Genomic DNA, 26213 nt, shown 5'->3' on the forward strand with positions numbered 1-26213 from the left:
CCCTTGGGCTGGGAGGGCTTTTGGCAGAAGAGAAAAAGGAGAAAATGAGACAAAAAGAACAGTACTGTGGGTTGTACAGATCCTAGCCAGCCCTCAAATCTATAGCCTGAAGAGTAAGAACAAAAAGCAGTCTCAGCCCGTACTGCAAGCCTCTGTGCAAGAAATATGCAAGCCTGGATCTTCAAAATATCTAGCAGTCTTCTTTGGGGGAAGCTGGGTGAATACACAGGAAAAGGTCATCTGCTCCTCTTACCTGTAGTGCTGTGGATGCACTCCTCTTGATAGAGCCTGCAGCACACGTATGCCTTCTCATGAATGTCCATAAATATTTTACTATGCTGAATTGTGCAGCCAAGTTATATAATTACACAATAAAGCACAACTGCTCTCCTTGGTGCCATTCTAGCCTACCTAGCAGGCTCAGAAATCACCTAGCAGTCCACTTTGCATGGCACAGAAGTGTAGAGGAGGATGCTGAGGATGACAGCATCCAACAGCACGTGCCAGGTGGCCGTGAGTGGAAGAGGCAGAAAATAAAGGACACCTTAATTAGTGGGCAACGCTGACACTGTCTTTAGCTCACGCTGCTCTGTCTTCCTAGCATAGATTTCTACAACTGGTATTGTCCCTAGCCCCTTGTCAAGAGATGAGTTCGTAAGATTTGCTCAGGAATTGCCTATGTGCATGAGAAAGCATGAGCTTTCCACTTCCCAGTGTATTATATTTACTCATTTTATGTTAGATGCACAGACACTAGGACTGGGACAGCAAGTGTTTTAGCCCCTCTCCAAACACAGTAAAAGATGATCAAAAGAATGAAGACAGCACATACAGGATGCTACCACAGAAGCGCTGGTTTCCATACTGAACCAAAAAACAAATGCTATTTTCTCTCTGCTTTGTAATTATTCAGTACTGTAAAGATCAGGAGATGTTCTTAACATTTCCTACTTGATATCAAGTTTAATACTTTTCAGGGTATCTGGAAGACTTTGTGATATCAATCGTTTGCTTTCTATGGTATGAGCAAGTTTTAAATGTATGGAATGTCATGGGGAAGCCGCATTTGATTGCTTCCTTTCATTTGTGCGACACCACACAACTGTTACTTACCTCAGCAGCCCAAATTTGTGAAGGCGCTTGTTTTAGCCAAACGGGTACATACGAAGTGCCTGACCTGTGTGTTCACAGGCTGCATCAGAAAGTGCAGGTTGTACAGCACAGCTGTAATCCAGAAAGCCTCGCTCGTGCTGTAATGTGCATCTCCTACTTACCAAGCGCGGTAATGACTTACAAATTAAATACTGTAACTCTGAGAGACTTGGTAATGGGCACAGCGTCACAGTGACACTCCAGCACTGAAGTTCCCCCCCGCCCCCCCAACCACATCGGGAACAGCAGCCGTAGCACCACAGAGCCCTGAAACAACGTGGGACTCTCACTCTACGTCATTAAATGCTATTTTGCTTAATTAAAGGCCACAAGTAAGTCATATTGTATCCATAAGCACATGTATGCCACAGGCCTCTCCCCTTCCGATATTTCCCTCAGCTGTGGATCATTCAAAATCCCACGGAAGAAATATTTCAACATTCATACTTTTTTTTTTTTTTTTTTTTTTGGTAAGAGGAGGACCTTCCACCCCTCAGTGGACACAGTATTCAAACCACACTGCCAAATATTATATGATGTCCTTTCCAGAGTTAATTTTTAATTTCCTGACTCTACTGCATGAGAAATTTTCAAATTGTCTTGGCAGTCACTTCACGGCATGTGCAGACCTAATTGCAGAAGTGAATGCAGAGTCAGCCCAAATGAAAACCTCCGGACTAACTGAAGAATTTCTGCAGAATTAGTTAGTCAGTTGAATTAAGTTCCAGAGAGCACTGCACTCCAAGAAACGATTGCAAATGTAATGCAAAGGGTGCAAACCTTTCTTGCCCCAGCCTGCTGTGCAGTAAGGGGAGGCAGGTGTCTTCAACATGTCACTCAAAAACCCGATGATTTTCCACTTTCATTTTTTAATGCCACAATTCATAACCCACAGATGTTGTGCATGGCTATAAATCTTGGCACCCTCTCCATTATGAAAGAACTTCCCCTGGCATTCAATTTTCTTTGCTTTACCTTAAGTCACCCTAATCATGCTGACATCTACTATCGATGATTATATTAGCCCTAAAAGATCCTTAAACAAATGAAAAGGACTGACTTCCACTCCTAAAGTTCTGCTTCCAATTTTCTAAAGGAAATTAAATAATGTATAAATCAAATGCTGGGCGCAGGCCCAGGCAGCTGAACATCGCTTTGTCCTTTCAAAGTGAAGAGGAAGTGTCTGCTACAGAAGGGACAAGCCAAGAGAAATAAAGCTTAACCTCAGCTCCATATGAAAGTGATTTGGGGTAATCGGGGGAATCTGCAAAGAGGTTAAAATGGGGACCACATACTAACAGGAGAACTTTACATGATGATCAAAAATATATCAAGAGCTGACCTTCACCCGGGGGAGCTGCACAGCCCTAGCAGTCTGTTACACCGGAGCAGAATATGAAGGGCAGGAGAAAGAAGAGATGAGCAGGAAGTCAAAAATCTATTTATATCTGGCATTTGTCATGTCATGGTAATCTTATCAGGGTTTTTTTTCCAGTTTGCAAGATTTATAAATAAGTACTGCCTGACAACCTTACAGCAAGTCTGCTGTGCAGTGAATGTACACGCTACTTTCCAATTCTCCTTTAGCTAACACATACTACTTAGATTATTAAGTCAGCCACTGAGGGACTTCTTAATTTATGTACTATTGATGGACTGCTGATCCTCCTCTTTAACACAGTATATATCTAGATGGGGAAAAAACACTAACAATGTGCTAGATATATACCTGGTATTATTTTCTAAGCAAGCAATTGCTTTAATTGCCATGAGGCATTTCTTAAAACTGTTGGGAACAGATGTATTTCATAATATGATTTCTCTATTAAAAGAAGACCCTGAGCAAGTTTACATGGCTTCAACAAGAGTTTATGATGACATTTTTGCACACAGAAGAGCGGGTTTGAAATCTGAGATCAGCACTGGACTTCATAATTAGGGTCAACATAACCCTATCTATCTGCATAACCTTGATGGAGAGGAAAACATGTGACATTCAGCTGTTAATGCTACAACTATGTACACTCTTGGCTATTTACAAAATCTTCTTCTCCTCACCTTCAAAAGGTACAGATTATTTTAGATGCAATGCAAATGGCCCTTAAACTTAAGACAGTGGAAGAGTCTAGTCTTTACACTTTCCCAAGAAACCAGCAAAATTATTTTCAGCGCTGCCATTTAGCAGTCGTTTGGTCTGTCACAACACTAACTGAGTAGCTGGCAAAGCAGGGATAGTCACGTAACAGTTACATACACATGGAAATTCAACAAACATCCTGCCTAGCTGTTGCAAACATGTCAGGAAATGCTTCACTGTTTAAAAAAAAAAAAGTAAATCCCCAAACAAAAATACTATCCATTTCTTTCCCTTTTAAAAAGTAGAGTCTGTATATCCACTTTTATTTTGTAGAGTTATTTTAGATTTAAAGTAGGTAATGAGTGCAACTGCCATTTAAATCTCAGGATACAAATTCATCTGAACATTAAGCACACTTGATTCAGAAGAACCAATGGGTTTACTGGGTTCACAGACTTGTAATCTACCAACAAGTATCCGCTGGTATTTCATGAGAGCTGTAAAAGATTAGAACAGGCTTCAGGAACGCTATTTTAGTATAAACAGACAATTCAATCAACTGTCGTGAGCTGGGAGATTCTCCTATCCATCTCCCTGTTACCTCTCTCCCGACAGACCCCCTGCGAATGAGGCATTAGCCCATGCTAAGGCTGTGTTTAAAAAAGCAAACCAAGCAAAGGAACTAGGGGCCTTTAGTGGGACCACAGGGCTTTATACAAACACTACTAGAATAAACTGCTCTCTAAAGACCTCCAAGTTTCACATCACTTCGTCTCTGCAGGTTACCAAATATCAATAACAAGAAGAAAAAAACAAACCATAAAGGATGGGAAGAAGTAGGAAGTTTTCACAGAATGTGGTTGCTTGCCATCCTTGAATTTAAACAAAACCAGACACACAATATGTTACTCACACATGAAAAGAGGAGAGCCAAAAAGGGAAGGAGAGACTTCTCTCTTTTCCTCCCTCCTTGTTTCAAGAAAGCATCCCTGAAAGCACACAGGCATCTGCTTCGGGTTCCCCTGACGTCAGTAAACACGACTGAAGTAAAGCACATGCTTAAATACGTTCCAAAACACTTCTCTGCTTTTAATAATTGGAAGCTAAATGGAAGCTATAAATCAATGAGCAGAACATGCTCAATCAACAAACAAGACCTTTTTCGACTTTAAGTTGATGGTACTTACTGGTTCTGCAAAACTTTGGACTCAGTAATGCCCATTATTAGGCCTAGAGACAGTTTCTAATGCAGGATTCAATCAATTAATTTATGAATGCTAAAATATGTGCAGTGGTAACAGAAAGGAGTTGTGATTAACACCAGTGTGTCACATTTCTTTGGTGCTTTATATCTTAAACACAGCATCAACATTAAATAGTTAAACTAGTTACAGCTAGGTTATTATGTGCAAAGCACCTATCAGAAGTAGTGGTATCCTGGGTTCCCAAACTCCCATGTGGTATGTATTTAACATAAAGATCTTCTACAAACTACCGTCCTTCATTTTCACAGTCACCCGAATCTTCTGTTCCCAAGGTGTAAACCATCTGCATTTCGCATCTAAGCTTGTTAAATACCCGACGCAGAAAGCCAGAGGCTTCCACTGAGAACCGCAATACAAGCAGAGAGCAGGCAATAAAGCAATTAGTCACTAAGTATTTCTACCTATTTTTTAAAATATTGATGTCTCCAGTAAAAGGCAAATAGGAAGAAACGTGAAGGTCTGGTACGAGGCTACTCATCCCTGCTGGATAATTTTGCTAAGGCTGCTGTGCAGGAAGCTGTGGTCGGCAGCTCGGGCAGTGTGTGGCTGGTGCTCTCAGAGAGGTTGGGAGAGGGGTAAGACATACGGGCTCTTCCGCTGGAGTGTGGGAGACATTACACACTGGGGACCTTGGGGCGGGGGGGGGGAGGGGGTAGGCAAAAGTCGCTCCAAACAGGAGTCAGCCACTTGACTGTCCCTTTTCTAAGGGACTGAATGTAGGATTACAGGGTCTTGGCTCTGCCACAGATGTCATTTTTCACGACCTAGCAAGCTCTGCTGACACCTGGGATGGCTTGCCTTGCTGGGATCAGTGCTCATTCACCTAAACCTCATGGACCATTATTAGCTCCCTGGGACAGACTCCAGTTCGTTAGATCCTGTATGGCAATGTCTGTGCATGTGTGTCGTCTTTATACAGGTACTCGTTCTTATTTAAAAATTTATCATCTGCCTACTGGAAATAACAAGACCTGCAAAAATCTACAGTGACTTTGAGGTTGTTACCGTCTGCCACAACCGTTTATTATTTAAGCACAGGATATTGCCTCTAATGTCTCTTTTCCTCATAACGAGGCGCGTGCTGAGGAGCAAAAGAAGCCTGACACAAAGCTGAACAAGTGTTAATACATACTTGAAACCGGCACAAAGGAATGCGTCCGGGATGCAGGGCCGGTGTGCGCAAGCCTAACGTGCCTGTCTCCAGCAGCTCCAGGACACCCCCTTGCCCGGAGCTGGTCTCTGCGCGTGGGTTCCTGCCGCCCCTGTTCTGCTCACGGGTAGCGGAGGGTGACAGCAGCCGCTGGGGTACCTGGCACGGCAGGGACTGGTCCCAGGACTGCCAGGGGAATTACTGTAGTGGGATCTAACTCCACGGTAATAGGCAGGATCGGGTCCCAAATTAGCAATTCCCGGCTTTCATTAGGTTTATTCATCCTCGGGCCAATTTATCTGCTGGCATAACTCCCCTGGGGATTGTGCCAGCAAAGACTTTGGCCTAATAATTTCAGATTCATTTCTGTAGCATCATGTTTGTGTGGCTTTGGGAAGACTACTTGTACATTCCACTATAGACCTTGCAGAAGCAAATACCAATTCTGAAGGAACATTTTGACTACGCAACTGCTCTTTCAAGATAAAAAAAGAGTAGCCTAGACCACGGGCAAAAAAATCCAGACTGAAATGTTTAACAAATATGGAAAGTTAATGCTCTCCTGTATATTGCTTTGTGAGTTATTAGCACCTAAATATTCTCCATGGTTGAAAGTGTATTAATGAGCTGGAAGACAAAGCGATCTAATCAGAAGAGATCAGCAGTAATTTATCCTGCAGAAGATTTACATGCAGCAGCCATGTGTGTTTGTTTATGATCTCTACATCTGGTAATGAGTGTTTGACATGATGGAAAGCTGCAGTAGAATAAGGCACTCTGTTCCTCACACTGACTAATTAATGCTCTACTTAATCTGGAAAAAGGCATTTAAAAATAAACACTAATTTTCAGCAGACCATAAAGAATAGGTAACAACTGAATCACATAGCATTGGCCTAAAACCTGGTGTTGCAACCTCACAAGCATTAAAAAAGGTGATTTTTAACTCCCAGAGTACCATGAGAAGAGCGTGTGCACACATATACCCCTCTGACGCTGCAAACAGTACATTAACGATTCAATTTTTTCTGAAAGACAAGTGCAAGCATACATTTTCTGGTGGTGCTTTTGCACGACTTCAAGAGCGACAGATCTTAGATACCTACAGAGATGATCAAAGCCTGAGTTATAATCTGTAGGAATGACAAAAACCAGTAAGATGATGGCCCATCATTCACACACTGGCTGTTAAACTATGGTTTGCGTTCACAGTAACATTGTTGGCCATCACCCTCGACCTCATTCTGGCAATAGATAAAATAAGCAGTAAATCACAATTTCCACAAGTGACATTGACAGGAAAAGCAGCCAGTGCAAAGATGGTCAGACACTGAATCCCCACCAAAAAAAAAAAAAAAAAAAAGTCCGTGGAGATGTGGTGTTCAGCCGGTCCTCTGCCCGCAGGGCTGGCTGCTGGGGGTGGGCGCAGGGGGGGCTCGGTGTCCTTAGCTTCCACTGAAGTCATTCCATTGCTTTTAGTCACTTCACCAAGACCTTGTCTCCACAGGATGTTACGCTGGAACAGCTACTGCATTTACATTCACACCCTATCTCATTCCAGGATAACTTCCTCACATTGACATGCCCTTAGAAGTACAAGAAAGAGCATTCGTCTGTGGCTGCGTTTAGCCCTAGGCTGAAGTCTCACGAGGTAACAGAGAATAGCGATTTGGCTTTATCTTATAAACTGTGCTAATATATACCACCACCCTTTGGACTGAAACCAACTTCTTCCCTCTAATCTCCCAATCATTTCCCACAGAAAGCATGTACTTTCTCTAGCCCACGAAAGAAGGCAAGGACGTTAGCAAAATCAGAGGGATTGCAGGGCACAGAAAGCCTGTGTGAGCTGCATCTAAGAGCAAATTTCCCAGCCTAAGGTACCAGAGCTACGAAATGGCCCCTTTAGGTGACTGAGAAATTACCATGGTGGCTAAAGGAAAAATTACAAGTACTGAGGAACAACACTGCAGAGCCTTGGGACTGATTCCCCAGCTGGAATGAAACGTAAGTCAGGTAAAACAGATAAACATGGAGCAAACAAATGAGTAGAGATTGAAGCTTTTCATGTATATTGAAGTGACAACGTGAAAATATGGTTTCTCCTGCCAAGCACAACTCCTACCCTCCCACTCATACAGCCAGCGTACAAAGTTTGTAACTCAAGAGTTCTTGTGTGCTCTTTAGCTGCAATAGAAAATGCATTTTTGCAGCCCTCACAGCTCAGATCCCTAACCATACCCCACAGAGACCATCTGCAATGTCCCTGTCTCCCTGGTTCACGTTTCCCGACGCAAGCAGCAAGGACCAAGCGGAGAACCACACGATACTCTGGCAGATTTACCCTGTGAGGTACAACCAGGTAAGGTCAATAATAACAGGAATGGCGAGTTGTCGAAATGGAACCACCAATTCCCTAAAACCACTCTGGTTTCAGGAAAAGAGCGTGCAGGCTGAAGTCTGCAGAGAATCGCCAGCCTCTGCTGCAGCACTAAGCATAAGTGAGGAAAGGGCACGCCATTTCTGGAGGGGACCAGTTTTCTCTGCGCTTCCGTCAATGCTTTTCTGATAAAGATTTTAATTACATTTTTTGTTGGTGCCTGTACCTCTGTGGTTTCCTAGGTCTGCAGAACATCTTTGTTCCACTTAGACTAATTTTTTCTTTTCTTTGCTTCTGAGAGAAAACAAGTCACAGCTTCAAACCATGCAGGGCTGCAGTTTTAGTGCTGCAGAATCCCCACTTAACCCGCTGCTTCTCTTTCCTCAATTCTTCCCTATCTGATTTACTATTTACTTACAGACCATATGGGAAACATGTCGGGAAAGCATGCATCCGGGTTCACATTCAGAATAAATACTTTTTATGACTATTCCTATGACCTGCAGCAATAGACTAGATTAGTCACCCACAACTATGTATAATCATACAATCATTTAAATACATTTTCAAAACAGAATACATTTTAAGATACAGATCAACTAAATATTCCTCTATAGGCTTTCTAACACCTACTTCCTACAACTTTGCCATTTCCACCTGAGATAGAAAGCGTTAACTTTCAAGTGTGGAGTCAATATAAATATAAGAACATAAACACATGGGTCCATGTGAAAGTGCAGCCTGCAGACTGTTAGTGCTACCTGGTCTGCTCAGTTTTCTTAACCAAAGAACGGTGAAGTGCAGCAAGAAAAGAGCTGAAAATGGACGCTGATGCTGAAGTAAAAGTGCCATCTATCAATATATGAAAAAAAAAAAAAATTCTTTTTTATTCTCTGCCTGTTCCAGAAAACCAAACTCCCTCTAATGTTAGGTTCATCCAAAAGCAGAATTGCAAAAGCCTTCTGCTGAACACAGAATAGAGTATTTCCCAAGCAGAATATATCATTTAATCCAAACCCAAATAAACAAAGGGTCAAATTCAACCTCACCCATTACGCTTAGCAACAAAATTGAAAGGAAATCTTGAAAAAGTCATTTTGAATTGAAATACTTAAAATCTTTTCAAGCTGAAACACTCTGAATTCTATTTCTAATGTAAAAAAATTAAGTCAATGACACAAAGCTAAATAAATTATTCAATTTAGTGTTTCTAAATCGTTTTTTACCAGAAGAAAGTCTAAAGCAAAATTTATAAAAGTAAAATTAATAGCTGCATTCTTTTCTGTGTAAGTAATGAGACAGCTATGTCCTGTACTATTTCATCTAATTCAGGATGCTTTTTTTTTTTTTAATTTGTCATCAGGCTCTGGGTTGAAGAAAAATCTGATGTGTCCCTTTTGCTTTGGGAAATGGTTCTGATAATCTTTTAAGCGTTGTTGCACATGCAACTGCCAGGAGTGAAGAATGCTTGTAGCTCTCCCCCGCCTCCCCTCCCTACACCGTCCGCCCCGCAGAAGCCTGCAAGCTCATCTGCTGCAGGATTTTTGCAGAACATCTCATCGGCCAAACTGACTGATTGCATCATGTTACAAGACATAACCAGAACACATGGAAATCTTCCTTTTGTTAAAATCATACACAAAAGATGAAAAAATACAGAGATTTCACAAGGTAACTTGGCTTTTTATAGCTCTTTTTTTTATGAAATGGAGGTCGGGTGTTATTTCTACAGGCAAATGTTGGAATACTGTTGTAACCCTCTAAAAAGCAAAGGGGTTTTGTTTTTCTTCTTTTTAAGAAATGCTTTCCCCATATGTTTCTGAGATGGTGTGCGAAGTACTCTAAAGTCTTTCCATCTCTCCGCAACGTTGCAGTTCAGCAAAACGCTCAAGCAAATGCTCAGCTGTAAGCACCTGAGTAAGTCTCCTCCTCGTCAGCATAAAGGATCCTGAAGGAGGAGGGACTCACCCTCATTTTTGAAGCGAAGCACATGGTGAACAGCTTTCCTGAACCGAGGCCTTTCAGTACGCTTGCTGTCAGGCGCACGCAAGCCCGTGGTACCGACCATGCCGCACAGAAAGTCGAGCTGTTCCTGGAATAGTCAGTGATCAATCTCTGCCAGCCGGCCGCCTCCTTTGCCAGCTCCATTTGAACTTGGAAAACGTGGTATCTGGAAAATTATTTAAAACTGCAAATTTCCTTTCAACGAGTTTTCTTGTTGTTCTGCTTGTTTTGGGGGCAGAAGGCTGGAGCAGGAAGAGTCATTACATTGTGAAAGGCAAAAAACCACATTTTCATGTGTGATTACTTATATTAATATGTATCATTTTACATACGTAGTACATCTACATATGGAACCTATTATTATTGAGGAAATGTTTTTTTAATGAGGAAGACTGAACAATACTTAAGAGAGAAAATGTTCAAACCAATGTTAATTTGCAGCAGAAGTAACAAAATATTTTAATAAAAAACAGTAAAAAGACTGGCCTTCGTATCCAGTATCAGCCCAGTCCCATGTTTACACCTTGAGAATAGGTGTATTGCATGGCTTTTCCAAGCTTTGCACACCTTCTAAGCTGAAATTTAAACTCTGCCTCTATCAAGGAGTTTTAAGAGTAAGACCAGTACTTCAGCTCTACAGAGAAACAGATACAGCTCATTATATTTCTGTTTTCCAGATCCATGGAAGCATTTTTACTCCCTCCACTTTTTTTATAGAGCCTGTGCCTGCCCTCCCTTCCTAGCCCCCAAACTCATCCAAAAATAAATTAAAAAAAAAAGGGGGGGGGGTGGTTAGGTAATACAATCACTTCTGTATAAATGCAGCTAATTATATTCTCAGTTGCTGAGCACTGTTTCCTCTCCCTCTCCCTGCATGCTGGGGTTAATTAAGCTTTCCTTAAATGTTGCATATGAATTAAGAAGAAACAAACAACAAAAAACCCTCACTATTTTCAAATGAAAAAAATCTGGTGCTAAAAAGTCCTGGCAGGGTAAACATTAGTACAATAAAACTGCTGGATTTTAAATGGTAAAAGTAAAGTGACTAAAAGTTCTGTGTTTTAAAAAAGAGAGACTTTCAAGAAAGACCGTTCACTGTAGGAAAGAGATACTTTTTTTCAGGAATCATCTCAAAACCAAGGATGAATTATTAGTATCAAAAATAAACCTCAAAATAGACTCTCTCTGTTATCATAATGCACATATTAATGCGCATTTGCTATTCCTGCCAAATGTTATCAGTGTTGTTCCGACTCGTAGGGAACAACCTGTTCTGTGCGGATCCTGACTGGGCTAGGACTGGACTAGGTTTATCATTTTAACACCAGTAACGTTGCTTTGTTCACCTTGGGAAACCACAGCATGAGCGATGATCGCAAGATGATACCGCACGGGTCTCATGAGGGAAAGCCTTAGGAGCCCCGGGACTGTGAGATCAGTAGAGGAGCTCCTGTGGTCCAGGGAGCTGTCACTTGGCCATGGCTCTCACCACCTGCGTTAACTTACCTCTTTATTTACCCTTCTCAAGCCAGCAGTTTTAAGCACTTTTTTTTAATAGGTTGAACTACTTCTGCTGTACTTTTTTTTTTTTTTTAATTTAGCAACTTTCTAAGCCTCCTTGCTCTGTTTTCCAAGTCCCTCTTTCAACGGTACGGTATCAGAATGGCAGTGAAACCAGCACCAGCCATTCTCAGCCATTCTATAGTGGCTCGATGCAACCTACTGGTAACATCCCACAGGAGCCAGGTACCGAAACAAACGTGTGGTCTGCAAAAGACACAGTTTGTAATAATGCCCAAGAGGTATTTTGAATGTAGTTCCTGATTTTGAATATGCACACTGCAAAAACAGTCCTACTTAGTATATGGCAAGAAATAAGGCAAATCATAATTTGTTCTGTTACTTAGGTGGCACATGACACTACCAAATGCAACACCGAATGCCTTCCTAGTCTTATGTAACAACGGATTTCAAATTATAAATGTCACACAGGCATCATTTCAGGCTTTGAAATATGGTTTACTTGTTACCAAATACGATGTGTCAAATGATTTATCAAATTCACAAAAAGGAAGAAACCAATGAGACAATCCAACCTATCTCCCCGCAAGTCCAGGACTGGTTCCAATGAAATGCAGACTGGCAGAAGAGAGATTTATTACCACAGTTTCTTAATGCTATGTTTTATAATTTAGCAAGCCTTCCTATCGTGCTCCACATGGTACTTTTACCAAGCATGATAGGCTCACCTGGATTTCCACCGCCTGCCCGACTTGGTGGGTCACTCGCTGCCTGCATGCCTTTGATGCTGCATCTCCGTAGCCCATTTCTACAGATGGAGCTATTTTTGAAAGAACTTATTGGACAGCAATAATCTCGTGGAGGCAAGGGGAGGGGGAATGTTTACTGCTTCAGAAAGACGTGATAGGAGTGGCAGATTTGTTTTTAAAAGTCAGGCTGTTCTTTAACGTGCCTACAGTAGCATTGAGGCCACACTGAGTTGTACTCAATTTCAAACGCCAATTAAAAGGAGAGGGATTCATCTGGCCGCTGTTCCTTACAAACACATATAGCCATGCCTCATATTAGAAATCTGTAAAAAGCAATACTGAAAGACCTGGAAACATTTACAATAACTTAGCTTGGGACTAAATGAAACAGAACATGCCTACTCTTTGTTCCCATTAAAATGCAGGGGGTTTTCTTGGTCATGGAAACATCATTTTGCTATATCAAAATCTAATTGCACAAAACAGCATTGGGTAGTTCATGCATCAGTTGGCTTGACAGAGATGAACTGTTAGGAAATGACAGGGACGTAAGTGACAGCAATAGAATATGGCTGCAAAAATACATCTTACCTTGAAAATAAATAAATAAATAAATAAAAGCTTGATACATCTTCTGTTATTTCTGCCATCTAATTAATAATATACATTAAATTAGAAGACATTTTAATCTTTAGGAATTAAAGAAATAATCCTTGGATTTAGCAAGCTCAAACATGTATTTGATTTTAAGTGCATTAAATAATTCCATTAGTTACAGGGAATTTTTTATGCACATGAAAATCTTTGAAATGCTGTAGGGTAACAATCTAAACTTTGACGAGGCTAGAAATGAGAAGGTGTTAATAGTCTGGCTTTAGCTGAAGTGATAAAGGTGATGAAATTAAGCTGAAGAGTTAAATTCAGATTTTAAACTCTTTCAGACTTTGAAACTTGGTCAGACCAATTTCTAATTAGCCATTAAGAAACAAATATCTTCCTTGGTGCAACACATATATGAAAGTAATGAAAAACATGTTCATGGCAGATAACAGTTGTTTCAGATTTGTAAGCACACATTGCAGACTATTTTCTAGTTCCTTGGTAAATAAAGGGTACATTGATTAGCACTGTGGTATCTCGCACTTTCATGACAAAGAAAACAAGCAGTAACACACTTTCATAGATTGAACGCTAAGTCTTTAAAGAGCTAACGAGAGATCTTTTTTGTTCATGTACTTGATTAATTCCTACTTCTCTAGGTTTCATGTACAAATTAGCTTGGAACAGAAACCTTACAAGTTATTTATGAAATCCATTGCACATGCAGAATTGAAGGAAGTTGACTGCTGCAATACACATCTAGTCAACTGGAACCCAGATAATGGAAATATTTTTGGTTTGAAATAGCTACAAAATGTAGTACATCTCCAGGATTACCTGGTTTTAAAATACCACGCCTGGCTGGATGATTAATTTGCAGCTTTTGCTGCTTCACCTTTAACAGCAAATTCATTGCATGAGCCAGGGGGTTGTTCACTTCAGAGGAAGAGCTGGTAGACTCGCTTTCAACACTGCAAAGACAGACCTGTGTATAGTTAAGTGCTAAAGATAACAGGAACATTTATAGTGCAATGTATATGGTACATATTGTCACCCAAATACGAATTTCTGAAAATCCTAAATCTTAGAGAAATAATTAAATATATGGTAAAAGCCCCTATGCCTTCATAAATAAGAAAGGACATATATGTGTGTGTATATACACACGCACACATATATACACGTTTGTAAAGGGTAACACAAGTAGGACACAAAACCCAAATGAACACACTGTTACTATATGAGCAGGTCAAATCAATGCAATGATAATACTACCTGAGTGATAATACTACCAATTAATTTTTTAAAAGTCTCTAACAAAAGTTGAAATCTTTCTCCATCACAAGAGAGACTTTTTGGCTGTATTTATATATATCATCCTGAGTAAACTGGCTGAATTGCAAAGACAGAACACTATCCTAGACTAATGAAAGGAAAGAAAAATACTTCTGCTCAGGACTGACATTTATCAATATAAAATAGCCATTTTTTTGCCATTGTTTGAAGGGAAGTAAGTAAAGTACGCAAAACCATTTTGATACCACCGCCCTATTTCCCACACGTTAGTAACAAAATACCTTCCCCCCCTCCATACGTGCTGTTCATTAATTCTCCACAATAAACATCATACTTCCATATCACGCATTTCAGAGCACTCCTAAACTGGGAAGTTGGGCAACAGCATTGCTCTGTGCAAAAACAGCCAAGTCCAGTCAGGAAACAGATTAATTTGAAAGCCTTAATTAATGACTGAACATTTATACAGCCAAGATTTATGAGTTAGAAGGAAGTAAGTCCAAAACATAACACTCCCTCCTGCATGCAAGCTCTCTTTTTAATGGTAAACAATTAGCCTACGGTAAGATACTGCCTAAATTCTCAAGTTCACTTTCTTCCTCCAACTTCCAAGCATTGATAGAAGACAAATGAATTTCATGGTTTTTTTTCTTTTTTCCTGCTCTTCCATAAATATTGTTATTAATAAACAAGGGCTAATAAAGACAAAATATAGTTGTTGTTTTTTTTTTAAATAAATAAACCAATGAGTTTCAAAATATTTTTTTTTAGCTCATGAGGGCAAAAACAGTATACAAAAGAAGAAGAGGAAAGGAAAGAACAGAATACTTTCTGGATGGATAAGTTTATAGAACTTATTATTATATATGCTTGAAGCAAATCATAAACAAGAAAAGGAAGGTCTTGAGAGAGGGAGAGATATACTTATTAAAAATATATTAATCACATGCAAAAAACTCTCCTAAAATCCCTCCAAATCCCAGGTTTTTCTTCCTTGAGTTTACTTCACTGAATTCACAAATACTTTTGCAAATTTAGTAACAACGAATGTTAGAAATGAAGAGTAAGTTTTTAGCTTTTAACATTTTGACTATATTCCCCTTCTGAAGAGAACTGACATCTTACTATGATGAGAGCTTACTGTTTGAATATTAAAACAAGACTGCCAACTCTTCTTTGGAAGTCCTCAGGCCTTAAACTAGAAAAGTCAAAATCAAGAAAAGTTTTGTTCTCTCTTGTTTATACTAAGTTACCAAACACATTTTCTTGCCTGCAAATTTTGTTTCGCTAACAAAGGAGTGCGGTTTGTTTCTCCCCCTGGTTTATATAACATGTAAATACACAAAAATGACCACAGAAACGGCAAGATCCCATAAAGCAGTAACTCGTCTGATTACAAGAGTCTGCGCTGAGCCTGCGTCCCTACAGCCGTACTGTACGCCCTCCCTGGCAAGGGAACTCCCCAAAACACCTCTCTCCAGGTACACAGCCACAACTGTGACTTGCAGAGGTAACCAGAAATGCAAGCAGCACGTGGCTTTTGGGTTTGGGGTTTGGGTTTTTTTGCTTGCTTGTGGTGGTGTGGCAGTGCTGAACACCCCAAGCCCCTGTCATTGCCTCTCATGAGAAAAATCCCCAACAACCTGTCCTCCTGGCTTCTTCTCTTCGGTCCTTCATTCTTGGCTGAATGAGAAAACCATGCCTTGCGAGGGAAAGTGGCTGCCGAAGAGAGATTGAGCGGAAAGAGTTTTCCTGACACGGACTCACAAATACTTGGAAACATCCCGCCGCAGATACCCACAGAGTCTAACCTATGAGCTGGGTACATTTCCCCCCCCGCCTCTTCATCAGTTTCTCATCAACTGGGAGCTCACTGGGAGCAGTTCCGGAAAAAGACAAAGTTGGTTTATCCCAGTAAAAAGCACAGTAAGACCAAAATATGCAAGACAAAACAGAAGACAGATTGCTGCTCTCCCCCTCCTTTCCCTCCAATGGTGTGTTCCACTGTGCAATGTTAAGTATAATAGTAGTAGTCTAGTTTTATCACAAATTTACTTTGCTTGCTAGAAAATGAAGTATCAAACACCACAAAGCCAATCTCTGTAAGACACCAATTACTCTGAAATCATAACTAACCCCCCCCCTTCCCTAAATAAGAAAATAAACGATCAAACAAACAAAATCCAAAGCAGCTCTTTTAAACTGGGCAAATCGCTCTTGGTTGTCCTCCCCTGACAATGGGGATGTCAAGACCAATTAGCAATTGCAGTCATCTTGGGTTTTGCTCTGTTTTCTTCCACTGCAAGTGGTCTACCCAGATCTGATGGCTCATTTCTATACACGCAATGCCATGGACAAATTACAGAAGACTAAGACCTGAAAGGTTTTTTTTCTACCCGACTATCCTTGACGTTTTCATTACTGAAAGACAGGAAACAAAAAGCTTAAGCTGAGAACTAGGCGATAGTTTGAAAAAGTTTAATTAAAAAGCAAAACGGTCCACAGAATCGCTTCTAACAGAGCTAGTAATTTGCTGCAGAGTTATTATTGTGCTGTTTCCATCTGCCGATAACCATTTAATCCTTTTGCCAAAGGCAATCTAAAGCTTTATGTATTTCCATAAGTATTTAAGGGAAACCATAAAAGATAACTTGGAAATAACAACTTCCAATTTTTGGTGTAAAAAAATCTGAGCTACAGTAGTACATGCACCCATCAGCTTTTCAATAGTGCTAAGAAACGTTACTTGACAGCTTCTACTCCATGCAATGGTTTGAATGCTAAGACCAAAGTTTTGTGCCAATACAAAATCTTTGTTAGGATCCAAATACAAAACAGAAAGCCAGCTACAGTTAGCCCCCCTTAAAGTGCCTTCTTCAATGGGATTGCAGCTCTCCTTCTCATGAACAGCCAGTGTTCAGGCACGCTGTGAAAACAGAAGTTACATGGCAAGAATGAAAATTTCCCTGTTTGACAGCATAGGTTTGGCTGCAAATACTTGAAAGCTTCCCTGTTCCCACATTCAGCATCAGCGACTCTCTTAATTACTAACAACTTCTCAAACTGTTTCAGAATTACTGCTGAGCAGCTCAATCTCACCAAAAAGCCTCCAATGATGTTATTGCTAAAGTTTGTGGATAAAAAAAGAAAGCAGAACAAAAGCAGATATTTCAACTATTCTTTCCCAAAAAATCTCACTTAGAGAAATAAAATTATACATAATCAAAACCTCTTTGAAAGGAATACAGCAGAGTGCATTTTCAAACTCAAATAACTTAATGGGATGACAACAAGTGTGTAAGCTTGCGGCTCATACACATCTTTAGGGAAGTATTAAAGCATATCACAACTAAAATGTTAAGAAAAAACAAAACAAAACACCTCTCCAAATACTTTATCCGTAATGATCATCCCTCCCAAAATAAACTCAACATTTACTTTACGCAAATGAAATATTATTTCTATTGTAGGAGAAAGCAGTGGAAGCAGAACAGTTGGTGCATGTTCTATACAAATGTAGCTTTAATAGTGACAGCTTTTAAGTTTGAAATTCAGTACATTTATTGTTCACAGTCTAATGGCACACTTATTGATTATATTAGATATCATTTTATTATTCATTATTAGGTTCCAAATTTTCGCAACAGAAACAATTACTTTGCTGATGACTGCCAAAGGCAAACATCCTATTTTATATGTACACAAAGATACCAATGTATGTTCAAATACTTTAATTCATACACACACACCGTTCCAATCTTTGCAGTTCTGTGAAGTGTAAACAGTTAGTGTTGTCATTAAAATACACGTTCTTCATTCACAGCAACAATACTCAGGTAGATTAGTAAGCTTTTATACCTGGGCTCTATTATTGCTCTGCCATTCATTAACATTTCTTCCACCTTGACAGCAATTTAACTGGCACAGTACCAGAAATACAAGTAGGTCAGCACAAGGTGTTCCTCTGTATGGTTTCATCTGGTATAAACATCCTATCTGAGCTAGCCTTCAGGTACTACATTTAAAGATTCCTAGTGCCAGTTAAGATAATAATCAGAACTATTCTGGATATCATTGTCCAAGTTCTACCCTTATTTTTGGAGGACTGATTCTGCTAAGGACGGAAAGGAAATTTTACTGCAGAAGCGGGGAGCCCTGTGCAGCTCTCCTGGCCAAGCTGATGCCTCAGTGCTACCTCTGTGGGAACCCCCCTTGAAATCCTCAGCATATCCAAGAGGAAAATGTATATACACGTAGAGAAAAGTAAATTGAACACCGAGGTTTGATAGTCAGACATTGTATACTATTAAAAGTAATCGTAACAGGCACTTAAGCCAGTCAAACACATGCTAATCTTAAGGGCATGAGAAATAGCAATGGATATGTAAGAATATTTACTTTTTTCCCCGTTTATGAAAAAAGTGGATACAAATCAGCAGTCTCATGGAAAATGAAACAAAAAACTTCGGACATATCTTTTACTAACGTACTAAGACATATTCAGTATTTAGAGCAACTTGTATACGTTGAGGATCTGGCGCTGAAGTTGGTGTACAAGAGTCAAGGATCAGGAATTAATTCTCTATCAAGCGCAATGACTTTTTGGTAACTTTCTCTAATTTGTATGCCTTGTCTTATACTGTAGGACTAGAGTTGAGTCAAACTCAAAGCAGCAAGCTCACTTCTAACCGCATGCCCTGTGACACATCATAACTTATATAAGATCAAGCGCCAGCAATACAGGTTTAAAGCAGAAAAACTGTCAGTGTGAGAAAGAAGTGCATAATTTTTTTCTTTTCCTTTTTTTTAATGTAAAAGCAAATTCTACCACTCTGAACTGATATGAGCATTTGTATTATGTAAATGAAAATACTTCAAAAGACAGAAATAAACCAAAATTTTCAATTCCTTCCTGATCATTGCGAATGCAATTTTTACTCTGAATATTATATACCCCCATTTGTGATCACTGGTATACTGAAAGCATGTGCTTTAAGACACTGAAGAATAATTCCTGCTGTCTGATTTAAAAAAAAAAAAAAAAAAAAAAAGAGGAATGAATTAAATTAGAAGTTGCTAGAAATAACTCACAGGCAAAAAATAAAACTAAAAGCAAACAATAGCAGTAGCCTAAAGAGACATATTTTTTCCTTCAGGAATGAATTTCCATCTGCTTTTGAAGAGCAACATGTTTTTCCATTGCTGGGAATTACAGCCAAAACCAGGACAATAAAGCAGCAAAGCTACAGGCAAGAGCAGAGGGCAAGCGAAGCTGGCTGACAGAGTATCAGCCTAGGTCCCTCTTTTACAAGCCTGTGTTTCGGTGACAGCTCAACAGTCCCCTGCTGTGCTGGCAACACACTCCCCCCTCTGCCACCCTCAACAAAGGGGAGCTGCTGGTAACTCTGCCGCATGCAAGGTAGCGTGGAAAAGGGAAGGCAAGGGCAGGGGAGGGAGGCGAACAGCATCGTCAGCGCTGCCAGTAAACGCAGGCGTCTCCCATGGCCTCGGCTGGTTTGGTGAAACTACAGCCGTTTTATAAAAGCTCATTGGAAGTGAGCAGCCCCGTTGGCAGAGGATCGCTTACCCCTGACACAAGTGATGCTCCTATTGCAGGTGCTTTCTCCAAAGAGGCATGCAACAAGGAACAACCTTTCAAAGGCACAGGGAGGACAAAAGCAAAGACAAGTGCTCATTTACAGAACCTGGGTGGACGATGCCATTAAAATAGTTAATGAAGACACAGAAAGGAAGAAAAAAAGTATTGAAATTAGCGTAAGGTTCCTGCACCCTAGCTGTTTCAGCATTTAAGGAATCAAAATGTTCAGCTCTTTGGGCTGTGTGGAGGAAGAAAATGTCAGGTTCGAGAAGCAGGCTAAATTTCATACCTCAACACTGTTTGGTGCTTGCTTGGGGACTCATTCAAATTCCCTCTGGCGTTTTCCCCAAGTTCCTCTGAGGATCACTGTTCTTTGAGCTACTTAGGAAGCAGTTTTGACCGTATCCTCCTGAGCTCTTAATGGGTCTGACCTTTTCAGAAACGCTAATATCCCTTCAGCCAGATGCATTAAATCTCCTCTGCTTGATTAAACTATTAGCAAATCATTATCTCACTAAGGATAAAATGTTCTTTCCCAGATGAGCTAGCCATGCATAAATTTCAGTGCCAATACTCTCCTGTATACCAAACCTTAGTTTTGCATAAACATGCTAATTGCCAACCATGCTTTATACACTCACAGGGTGAATGCATACAGTACTTTATTGGGTCTCAGCTGTGACGAGACGTGATGAAAATCAGCCCACTTAGGGCAACAACCCCCCCACCCCACCTCTGAAAAATGCGCGAGAGGAACCAGACCTTTCTAAAGTGACTGAAAAGGAGAGTGGGGAGAGGCGGCGTAACGCCACAAGCTCTTGCGGTTCGGCACTGCCATGCCAATGAGTGATTACCCAGACACTCGCGCTGCCCTCGTTCCCAGTCTGCCCAAGCACATTCTGCACGTACGAGGTTCTTGCGAGACCAGCAGCGAGCAAAATCCCATGGGAAGTCCTGTGTAGTTAGTTATTTCCTTTCTGGTGATTCATCTCGTTTATCCCAAACATTGACATTCGGAAAACATTCCGAATGCCAGGTATTTCCTCACCTTCCAGCCACCTGTGCCAAACACATCCTCAGCACTGATAAATGTGTGTAGGAAGGTGGTGATCCCATATTACCCATATTGGATGAAGGCTGAGTCTCTTTTCCTCACCCGCCCACACAAAAATGTTCACTTTTCAATGAGTGATATAAATTAACAGATCCTATGCATCACTCCAAGAGAAACTTCAGAGGTTCATCTGAGGCCTTAATCTTGCTGCGTTTCAATTTGACAGAGTTCCTCACTTCCAAAATTGCATTTCACTGTAATACCGTATCCTGGTGTGGAGCTAAGCAGAACTCCTTCAGAAGGAAAGGCCATCCAGCAGAGTCAGGCCAGAGTAATTTCAGCCACAGATGCTTTAACTACCAAAGTGTATTTTCAAATCACACATTTCTGATGAGACATATGCATTTTTTTGTGGTATATTAGAAGTTCAACATCTAAGGGCCCAGTCCCAAGGCATGACGTGTTGAGCACCTTCAACACCTGTTGAATTCAATGGGAATTGAACACGCTCTGCATCTAGTGTAACTAAGCATAAAAGGAACAAACATGTTTGTATTTAAAAACTAAAACCATGAGCTTTAGCCAGGACATGATTTGAAGGGTCTATGTTTTTTTCCCCCCCCACACAGAAACTTCACTCTTTTTTTTATTTTTTTGATGCCTTCACTCCCAAAAGCCCATGTCTCTTTTTAGGCTACTATACAGGATTGGATCCATTGCCCTTTAAAAATGTTAAGCAGAAAGCCTTTCCCTTAAGTTTGGAAGATCTTTTGCTTCATGGAAAACTAGATGTAAAGAAGAGAACACATCCTAATTTGTCAATGTCCTTTTTTTCCCCTATATCTAAGCCCTCTCTCACCTTTACTGTAGATGGCCTTTACTAAAGAGACAAATTTTTCCCAATCTCTTAAAAGACTGTTTACCCTCCTGTACTTACGATGGAACGCATCCTCACTTCTTTTGTAGTTGGTACTTTCCTCTATAAGAAAAAGAGGAGTTTGGGGAGGTTTTGGTTGTTTGGGGTGTTTTTTTATTGAAGTTTATAGTTTAAATATGTCAGTATCTGGTAAACAAGAACATGCATGTTTTGGAATACGTATTTTAAGAGTCAAAGGCTTTAGTTGATTCGAGCTAGTGTGCTGCTGCAAAGATACTTTTTGGCATCAAATATGCTCTCATTTGAGCCAGAGCGAACCTTCATTGGCTTGCTTTTTCCCCCTTCATTCTCTGTGTTCCATTGAGAGTTATTGCAAAGTGAGAAAGATATTTTTTACATTAACTATTCTACTTCGACTAAGAACCAGTGAAAGATTTACAGGTTCCCAGATTCCCGCTTTACTACTGTATCCTGTAAGCATGGAAACTGATAATACTATAGAAACAATGCCAGCCTTCACTTTCACCATGACCTGCTTTCCACCAGTTTAAAAGCAGTCAGTCCCATTAGCTTACTTTTATGAGCACACTTGTCTTAAGAATATTGTCATCATATCCAGAATATTTAATTTTTTTATTACTTCTAACCAACTTTAAACTCAAACCAACCCAACACTTGATTTCAGTTTCTGCCTAAAACCTCCCTCTCTGCTACTGCCTTCTAAACTGTAACGAAAACATAATCTGACTGGGGCTCAGACAATAAAAGAAGATCCCTCACTCTACTGGGTTTATTTTCCTTTTTATCACCTACTTTTTGGAACAAAATATTTCTACAGTGGGGAAACACTGTCTTCATCCCTTGCGTGTCCCTTTTTGCAGAGCAAACTCCAAGGATTTGAAGACAGACACACCCCTTCCACTTAATTTGTAAAGGCAAATGATACAATCTTTTTTTTCCCCACACAGGTCTAATAAAGACATCAGTCTTTGCATTTATAAAGGTAGGTGTCCTTCCTCTAGGCCAAGACGTGTTGCAGCTACAGCCTTTCTTCTTTTCTGTTTGAGACAATGTATAATTTAAAAATTATAGGACAAGCAATTTCCTATCAGATACTGTCCACGTGATTTTGTTCTTACTTGCACTAGAAAGTGCATTGAGACTATTGGTGTTTTCTATTACAACAGAGAGCAGCCAATAATTATGAAAAACCTAATCTGAACCCCAAATTAAAAAAGCAGATCACCTGAGTTTGTAGAAGGCCCATCTTTCCTAAAGCAAGCTGGCTGTAGCAGCATCGTGAAAGCAAGCAAATGAGACCCAAGGAACTCACACTGCTTGTACTTTAAAACATTGCTTTTAAATACTTCTGTAGCTGGATCTTTAATTAATCGTACTTTATAGAAAGCACAGTGAGAAATCAAACAGATAAAACTCCTCAGCATGAAGTATAACAGTGAAAATGATCTAGGATAAAGCTATGATCAAACTGAACAATCTCCGAGCGAAGACATCCCAATTATGTAAAACCATTTAAAAAAATCATCAGTTTTATAAAAGTTGGATCTCCTGCAATTTTGCCCAAAATAAAATGCAGGAACACTAGAATAAACCTTATAAAAGTTTTGATGCAGCACGACGCTTGTTGTTTTAACCATTTTTATTACTTTTAAGGACTAGAGACTTCTCCTCCATGCCTACCAGTGCTCCTTGCTAATGCTACAGCATCTGGAGGTGCCAGTGAGGCCAGTGGTGCAGCATAGCCCAGCACAGCCTCCTGCTGCACCATGCCAGGCATCAGCTGCCCGGACACAGCCTTCAGTAGAAATTTCCTAGGAAAAAAAGCTGGGGGCAAAGGCAAGAACAGTTCTGACTGCTCCTCCGCCACACTGGTGAAACCTGCTGGCCTGCGTGTGAGGGCAAACGAGACATATGGTTACTGCGGAGCTGTCCTTGCAGCAACCAGACCTACCCTGCGCATGGCTCGGACACACCGGCTCAGCTAAAAAGAGGTTGAGGTGGTCCTGGGAGAAGGCAGATGCCTTCAGGGCAGAGATGCAGCCAAAGAACTTGCCTTAGAGGGAGGAGGGAATGATCCTTGGTGTCAACATCAGCTCCGAGGCCAAACCTTGCTATTTAGAAACTTCTAAAAACAATTTCTTACTTTCCTGATTTCCAGATACTGAAGTATCCCTGAGGAAGAGCCTCAAGCACTGCTGCAGAGCACTACTTCAGAAGGGCCTGGAAATGAAGATCGAACTCAAACCCAAATATTTCTAGAAAGCTGAGGCTTTGTTCAACCTATATGATTAGCATAATAAAAGCTAACTGTACAGACATTGCTCCTCTAATGCACTTTTTTTTTTTACATTAAACTTCACTTACACATGAGAGGAAATTGTAATACACCCTCATAATTTATCTTCCGTCTTCTCTCACATGAAACAGTGGGAAGTAATCACCCTATTTTGCTATCTTAATATATCTTTAAAGGTACTCATTAAAAGAAACGTACATCCAGCAGGTGAATAGAGATAACTGGTCATAAGTGATGACAGGCAAAAATATACAAATATCTGATCTGAAAAAAGGCCAAGTTGGAAGCCAGATGCATACTGAACTATCCACTTTACTTGCTGTTTATTCAGCTCATGTCAGGATGATTCAACGCATCTTTACACGCAACTCCCTATTCATACAGCATCTTCTAGTCACAAAACCAAGCATTTTCCATTTCTTTTTCTAAACAAAGGGTAGAACAGTGGAATGGGAACTTGCCATTCAACAGCGGAAACTATTTGTAAAGCTGGGAAGCTGGAGACACTAGGAAGAAAAGGCTTTAATGAAACTGGCCACTGTGCGTGCCAACTGTCAAGACTTTTTATATATTCTTCCAAGGAACACTGACTGAGGCTTTTTCGGTATTTACTCTTTACATCCCAGTTATTATAATTCTTTGAATGATGCAAAAGAACAAAATTCATGAGAAATGCCATATTAGAAACAGGCAGGCTTCCCCCCCCTCCCCGGAACTAGTCTGTAGCTGCACTCAGTGACCCATTAACTTATTTTTGGTTCTGTACAAAGCCAGCACCAAGACATTTGCAACTCATTATCAACTAGGCACAGGAATTCACCAATAGAGCCTCAGCTGATCCAGATCCAAAGGAAATCCCCATATGCTTGGAATTTCTGAAATACAAGCATTACAGTTGTTGCCTGGTAAGAAGACAGTTTCCATACACAACAGAGGATATGTTTATATTTATGTTTTTGGAGGCTTGTAACTCAGCCAGAGGCAGATAAATTTTCCCAGGGCAGCAAAAGTCATATCACTGACATCCGGGTAAAAACATAGTACTGTTTCAAGTCGCTACTCCAAAGTGTGGAGGCAGTACAGCTGCGACAGTTTTCCAGACCAACATTTAAGCCTGCAACCCTTCTTATTATTGCCTTTTTTTCATTATGAGATCCCACATTCTGCGGCAAAAAGATGTGCTACACAGAACAGCTTTGCTCACTACGCAGCTTTCATTCATTCATTCCCAGAGCACAGTTTGTCCTCTGCTGTGGAGGAGGAAAGCTCTTGCGGGTTTGACTTTGGTGTCTGCCGTGACACAGCTTGCCGGAACAAGCCTGGAGGCTAGCCCAGACACTGCTGCCGCGTATGGCAAGGTCTGACCCCATCCCTTGGACTTGGAGCACTCACAGCAGTGCCCTCACCAGCCAGAGGTTACTAGTAGGCAATGTAGCATTTTACAACATACCAGCATTTAAGCGATAGCTAAATGAGCAAAAGTCTTGCCTGGGAGCGTATCCAATGACCAGTCAGTTGAGAAGGGCCTTCAGCATTATAGGAATCACACAAATACTCCATAGCCACCCTCTCTTTTGGACCGAGACAAAAGTTTAGCTTATTTCCCTGCCCTTGTAAACAGCACACAGAAAGATGAGGGAGCCGAGGCAAGCACATCACATTTTCCGCTCTGCTACGGAAAATGTAGAAGGTGACTATGTAATTAAAGATGGTGCGATAATGCATACACTAGGACTGGCTACAGTAGGGTGGAAATTTTAGTTCTGGTATTTCATACCCTTTAAGAGCTCAAATTGGCAATGTTAATAACATTCTTTGAATTTTTGAAGTAATATAATTACTTTCAATTAATCAAAATGAGGAAAGAATTAAATATCCTTTCACGAGACACTGACATGAATAATATTCAGGGAGCAGAGTGGTGACCACCAACGTACCAATGCTTATTATAACTGCCAGCCAGCAGCATCTGAGAAAGTTTCTCCTTCTACCCAGGACAGGAAATAATTGTCTGACATTCGTTGTCAGAAGCTGACTAACTAATAGCAACGAGCTATAACGATAAGTGCTGCTATGAGGTCTTGATTATATGGAATAGGAAAACACGAGCTTCAAAGTGACCAGTGACTCCCTTGCAATTCCCCTACACTGTCTCAGAACTCTGTCTCTCCT

General features: G+C 40.5%; 1 protein-coding gene across 1 annotated transcript in view; it reads right to left on the reverse strand.

Annotated features, from left to right (window-relative positions):
• The window catches only part of AFG2A (AAA ATPase AFG2A), a 203061-nt gene that overhangs the window by 12287 nt on the left and 164561 nt on the right, over positions 1-26213 (reverse strand). The gene's annotated exons all lie outside the window — the stretch shown is intronic.

The sequence above is a fragment of the Aptenodytes patagonicus genome, chromosome 4 (assembly GCF_965638725.1).
Source record: "Aptenodytes patagonicus chromosome 4, bAptPat1.pri.cur, whole genome shotgun sequence".
Lineage (NCBI taxonomy): Eukaryota > Metazoa > Chordata > Aves > Sphenisciformes > Spheniscidae > Aptenodytes > Aptenodytes patagonicus.